Source organism: Lepus europaeus, chromosome Y, assembly GCF_033115175.1.
Source record: "Lepus europaeus isolate LE1 chromosome Y, mLepTim1.pri, whole genome shotgun sequence".
Classification (NCBI taxonomy): domain Eukaryota; kingdom Metazoa; phylum Chordata; class Mammalia; order Lagomorpha; family Leporidae; genus Lepus; species Lepus europaeus.
In genome coordinates this window covers 7,185,538-7,191,386 of record NC_084851.1, presented here as the reverse complement: position 1 = coordinate 7,191,386, position 5,849 = coordinate 7,185,538, and the positions used below count along the sequence as shown (strand labels likewise).

Genomic DNA, 5,849 nt, shown 5'->3' with positions numbered 1-5,849 from the left:
TTTTCAAACTACATTTATCTAATTTGTACGTCTTCAATATCAAAGTTTGCAATGAAATGTCTCTTTTCTACCTCCTACCTCTCTTGCTGGACAGTTTTTTAAACATTTTCCCTAACTGATTTTTCTTATCTTGATGTCTCATATTAGAAATTTTCTCAAAATTTATTGGTATTCCAGATCAAAACTTAAATTATTTTTCTGACATGTGAAAGAACGGAGGAGCTGCCAAAACATTCTGTTTCCAGCTTTATAATGTACTTCAGGTTTTTAATCAAACTATTTTCTGGACTGAAATTGCAACATTTGAGAAACCAATCGATTCTTACTATAATTTATACCCTCTGTTACCATACTAAGCTTATTCATTTCTTTCTTTTCTTTTTTTTTTTTCTTTTTGACAGGCAGAGTGGACAGTGAGAGAGAGAGACAGAAAGAAAGGTCTTCCTTTGCCGTTGGTTCACCCTCCAATGGCCGCCACAGCCGGCTCATCGCACTGATCTGAAGCCATGAACCAGGTACTTCTCCTGGTCTCCCATAGGGTGCAGGGCCCAAGGACTTGGGCCATTCTCCACTGCACTCCCAGGCCACAGCAGAGAGCTGGCCTGGAAGAGGAACAACCGGGATAGAATCTGGCACCCCAACCGGGACTAGAACCTGGTGTGCCGGCGCCGCTAGGCGGAGGATTAGCTTGTTGAGCCTCGGTGCTGGCCAGCTTATTCATTTCTGCATTGAGACTTTGGTAAAAATTCCTTTTCTTTTTTATTCAGTAATTAGATCATCCACTTTGTTTTCTAGATCAGAAAGAAAAGAGGTGCGTGCTCCTTCTTCCGCCCGGCTTCCTTCTGGTTTCCGCCCGGCTTCTTCAGTGGCCTGGATGCTCTCCAAGCGGCGCCAAGCGCAGGGCGGGTACCCTGAGTACAGCCGCCGCCTCCGCACCGGCCTCCCTGGGTTTCCCCGATGTCGTCATTTATCTGGTCGAGCCGCGCATGGGTCGCAGTCCCCGGGCCTTCCTCACACGCCTGGTGCTGTTGAAAGGTTTCCAGGTCCTGGACGCCTGCAGCTCGGAGGTGACCCACGTGGTGATGGAACAGGCTTCAGCCCAGGAGGCGAAGGGCTGGCGGGAGTGCAGGGCAGCGGCTGTGCCCCTAGGCTGCCCCGGCCCGGCTCTGCCGGACAGCGGTTGGTTACAGAGAGCATGGCCACAGGGCAGCCCGTCCCCGTGCAGCCCAGGCACTGCCTGGAGGTTGCTGAGCCTGAGGAAGAGCCCCCAAGGCTGGGGAGGGTGCCCATCTATGCCTGCCAGCGGCCCACGCCCCTCCCTCACCACAACACCGCTCTCTTGGAGGCCCTGGAGATGCTGGCGGAAGCAGCCAGCTTGGAAGGCAACGAGGGCCGCCTCCTGTCTTTCCACAGAGCGGCCTCAGTGCTCCAGGCCATGCCCTGCCCTGTCACAGCACCAAGCCAGCTGCAGGGGCTGCCCCACTTCCGAGAATATTCCTCCAGGGTGGTCCAGGAGCTGCTGGACCACAGGGTGTGTGAGGAGGTGGAGCGGGTGCAGAGCTCAGAGAGGTTCCGGACCATGAAGCTCTTCACCCAGATCTTTGGGGTAGGGGTGAGGACTGCTGACCGCGGTACCAAGAGGGCTAAAAAAAAAAAAAAAAAGAAAAGAAAATAGATTTAAAATCAGAAAGTACTATAAAAGCCAAACAAAAATTTTCCTTTCCATATATAAAATACATATATATGCTAGCAGGTTTTTGCTTTTATTTTCCTCCATAATATATTATCAATACTGCAATCATAATAGTTGTGCTCAATAAAATGATAAATAAAACCCATTCCCTTTATTACATAGGATACTGTACAAGACAGATCTTCTCTCAGAAATGCAGTCTGTACAATTGCAGAGCACAAAAACTAGTCAGAAATATTAACAATTATTTATAAATCAGAGTATCATCAAAATACAAAAAAGAGACAAACATTTTTGGAAAAAGTGGCTGAATACAAATAAGTGATATTTAAAATACTGTTTTGAAGAGTTTTAAAATTTATTCTATATTCCTAAATATCTATGTTTATTATGTTTTACATGATCTATAACATAAAACTGTAGTTTTTCTTTGGTTGTTCCTATAAAAATAATCAAAATTGAAATAACACAAACATGCACTGATTTCTGTTTCTAAAATCACAATTGGCAACATGTATGGCCGGTTTCTAAAGTCATGAAAGCATAGTTTTGCTGCAGCTGTTAAATTCCCAAAGAAACTGTCTAGAACAGAGTGACGTGTACCTCAGGGATAAAGAGAGGCACAGAGAATTTAGGGAAACTTACTAGGGACAAGGTCTTCAGCTTACTGAAGTTCCAGATCTGAATCTTTGCTTCTTGAAATGTTGCCAGCTGTCACCAGGACCCACCCATTTTGAAAGCAGGGAAGGCCATTGCTCAGAAGTGAAGACCCAGCATAGGCACTGATTATTGGTGGCCGCTGGTCTTCCGTGCACATGCGCAGTGACTGCCCTCTGCAGGTGCGCGTGCACTTCCGTTTAACCTCTTTGCTTGGCTACAGTCACTGTGAGTTAAGACTGTGGGAACAGGAAGGCTGTGTGCTGGAACGTTGAGGCCAGGGCTTGCTCCTCTGCTGGGCTTGCCTCAAGTTTCCTATGCTGGGAAAAGCTACTAGAAGGATCAGCCATGAAGGAGGTCTTACCTCCCCATTGAAGGGGGCGAGTGTCTCTTGAGCTCCTCCGCCGAGTGAGAGATGGGGAATGGAATAAAACCACAGCCCAGGTACCTCTTCCCGACAAGGACAAGGCTGCCAGCGAGAGTGAGGAAGTCTGAGGGCAGCAGCTCCACTGCTCAGGAACAGTGGCCGAGGCCGCCCTCCTGTGCCCAGGAACACTGGGCGCCCAGCTCCCGCAGGCCCTCCTCCCCTGAGAGGGAGAAGCACCCAGGCCGCCTTTCAGAGCAGCAGAAGCAAAGCCTAAACCTCAGTCGGTGTCCAAGTTAATCATAATCCCCTCTATGGAACACGTTATTGACAGATGTAAGTGATTGAACAAAATTGATTGTTGAGCCGGCGCCGTGACTTAACAGGCTAATTCTCCACCTAGCGGCACTGGCATACCGGGTTCTAGTCCCTGTTGGGGCACCGGATTCTTTCCCGGTTGCCCCTCTTCCAGGCCAGCTCTCTGTTATGGCCAGGGAAGGCAGTGGAGGATGACCCAAGTCCTTGGGCCCTGAACCCGCATGAGAGATCAGGAGAAGCACCTGGCTCATGGCTTCGGATCAGCGTGGTGCGCCAGCCACAGCAGCCATTGGAGGGAAATAAAATATTTTTAAAAAATTTATTGTTTCCCGTAGTTTATTTTTAATATCTGCATTTCATTTTATATACTGTATACATTGTGGGGAATTTATGTGGAGAGAAATAACTTAAGGTTCTCACTTCACTGTCCAGAACTTAGGGTCCAGGACTTGTTTTTGAGTAAGGATTCAGTGAAGAACAGACAAAAATTAAAATGTTTAAATAAAACAAAACATTAAAAACATGAAAATAGAATTTAAAACGGGTAGGGTAAAGTCAAAAATTAAAATGGGTAAAATACTCTCTTTACATAGAATGTGTTTGTAATGCAATTTGTAAAGTGATTTTTTCCTAGTGATAGTTTCTATGTAACTTAAAGGGCAATGGGGATTAAATTAGAAAGAGAGTGAATAATATTAAGGAACAAAAAAAATCATGCCACTCATGCTAACTCAACATATAATCAAATTTACATTAAGCTTTCTAAGTTACTGATAGTGTTTTATAGAAATAAACCAAGTTTAATATTTTTTAAATTCATTTTCGATTTGCAAGGCAGAGATAGAGAGACCAAGATATATCGCCCACCTTCTGGTGCACTACCCAAATGCCTGCAACATCCAGTTATGAACTAGGCCAAAGCCAGAAGCCAAGAGCTCAATCTGAGTCCCCCACAGCAGTGGCAGGGATTCCAGTACTTGAACCACAATCTATCATTCAGGAAACAGAAAACAGAAGTGGACCCAGGATTTGAACCCAGGTGTTATAATATGGGGTACAATTATACCAAGTCTTAGTCACTAAGCCAAATGCCCACCCCTAAAGATATTTTCAATAAAAACAAGATTTATTGGTACTGAAAACTATTATTTGTAAAATATTTAACTTCATTGCAGGACATTCCATGAAATTATTATTATTAAGCAGTATGGCTTTGTTAAATTCACTTTAATTCCAACAACAGAATTCTATGACTTTCATAACATATTATGGATCTTATAAAGGATGGCCAACTGACTTCCCTAAACAAACACATTATAAATTCAAAGTGATACATTGCAAGAGAGTAAGGTAGGGGTGAGTGTGGTACAGTGAACTAAGCCATCACTTGAGATACCCACAATAGTATTTGAGTGCTGACGTATGTCCTGGCAACCTGGCATCCAATCCGACTTTCTGCCAGCACACCCTGAAAAGCAGTAGATGGTGGATCATTTGGGTTTCTGCTTACCCACGTGACATGTGAGTCACGGATAGACTCTCTAGCTCATGGTCCTTGCTCCTGGCTGTGATTTTTCCAGCCCTTGTAGTTCTTGAAATTTAGGGAATATAACAGTAGCAAGAAGATTTGTCTCTCTATTTCTTTTCTTTGTCTTTCTCTGCTTTTCAAGTAGTTGGAAATAAACAAGTAGTCTTTTTCAAAACATCAAAAAATGTTTAAAATATAAAAGGCAAAATGAAAAAACTTTGTCTTGCAAAGGGATTTAGTGTGAAAGTGTGATTAAAACACTGTGATTAAAACACAAGAAATTAGTTCTATTAACAAGTACTTGTGGCTTTCCTCATAAAAAATAATTAGTACTTCTGTACATTTAAGAATACAATATAAAAAATACAAGTATTTTTAAAGTTACAACTAGAATAATTTTAATTACAATAATAATTAACTAGAATAATCAGTCACCTGAAATAACCTGAGAGGATTTTGAGTGGCCTTATTCTAAAACTTCAATATTGCTAAGTGAACAACTTGGAATTCATTGTAAACATAAGACTGGTGCAAGAATATAAGACATTTTTACATATGCTGTAATTCTAAGAATATCTGCATATACTGCTTAGCAGTGCACATCAAGCACTGTCATAATGCTTTCTCAGAAATAGCCTTTATATTTAAATTGAATAAAAAATGCATATAAGGTAATGCTCAGCCAAGGAGTTAATATAATTCCCAGGGTACCTTTCTTCAGTGAGAGTGTCATTCCTAGTCTTTTTTTGTTGATTCCGCTCTCTCCCATGTCTTTACCTAAGTTCAGGTTAATACTATGTATCCCAAGATTATTGTAGTAATCTTTGAACTGTGTTCCTTGCAAACTTACATTCTGAAATCTTTTTAAGACTTTCAGATATTTTTTTTTTGACAGGCAGAGTGGAAAGTGAGAGAGAAAGACTGAGAGAAAGGTCTGCCTTTGCTGTTGGTTCACCCTCCAATGGCCACCGCAGCCAGCGCGCTGTGGCCAGTGCACCATGCTAATCTGAAGGTGGGAGCCAGGTGCTTCCCCCTTGTCTCCCATGGGGGTGCAGGGCCCAAGCACTTGGGCCATCCTCCATTGCACTCCAGGGCCACAGCAGAGAGCTGGCCTGGAAGAGGGGCAACCGGAACAGAATCCGGAGCCCTGACCGGGACTAGAACCCAGTGTGCCGGCGCTGCAAGGTGGAGGATTAGCCTAGTGAGCCACAGAGCTGGCCAGATATTCTTTTATATTTTCAAAAGTTTAGACATGATGATGTTACCCCCAGGTTAAAACCCAACTATGA

General features: G+C 43.5%; 1 pseudogene; it reads left to right on the top strand.

Annotated features, from left to right (window-relative positions):
• The first annotated feature begins 874 nt into the window (after nt 1-874).
• On the top strand, nt 875-2,587 carry LOC133754058 (DNA-directed DNA/RNA polymerase mu-like; annotated as a pseudogene).
• Nucleotides 2,588-5,849: the final 3,262 nt, after the last annotated feature.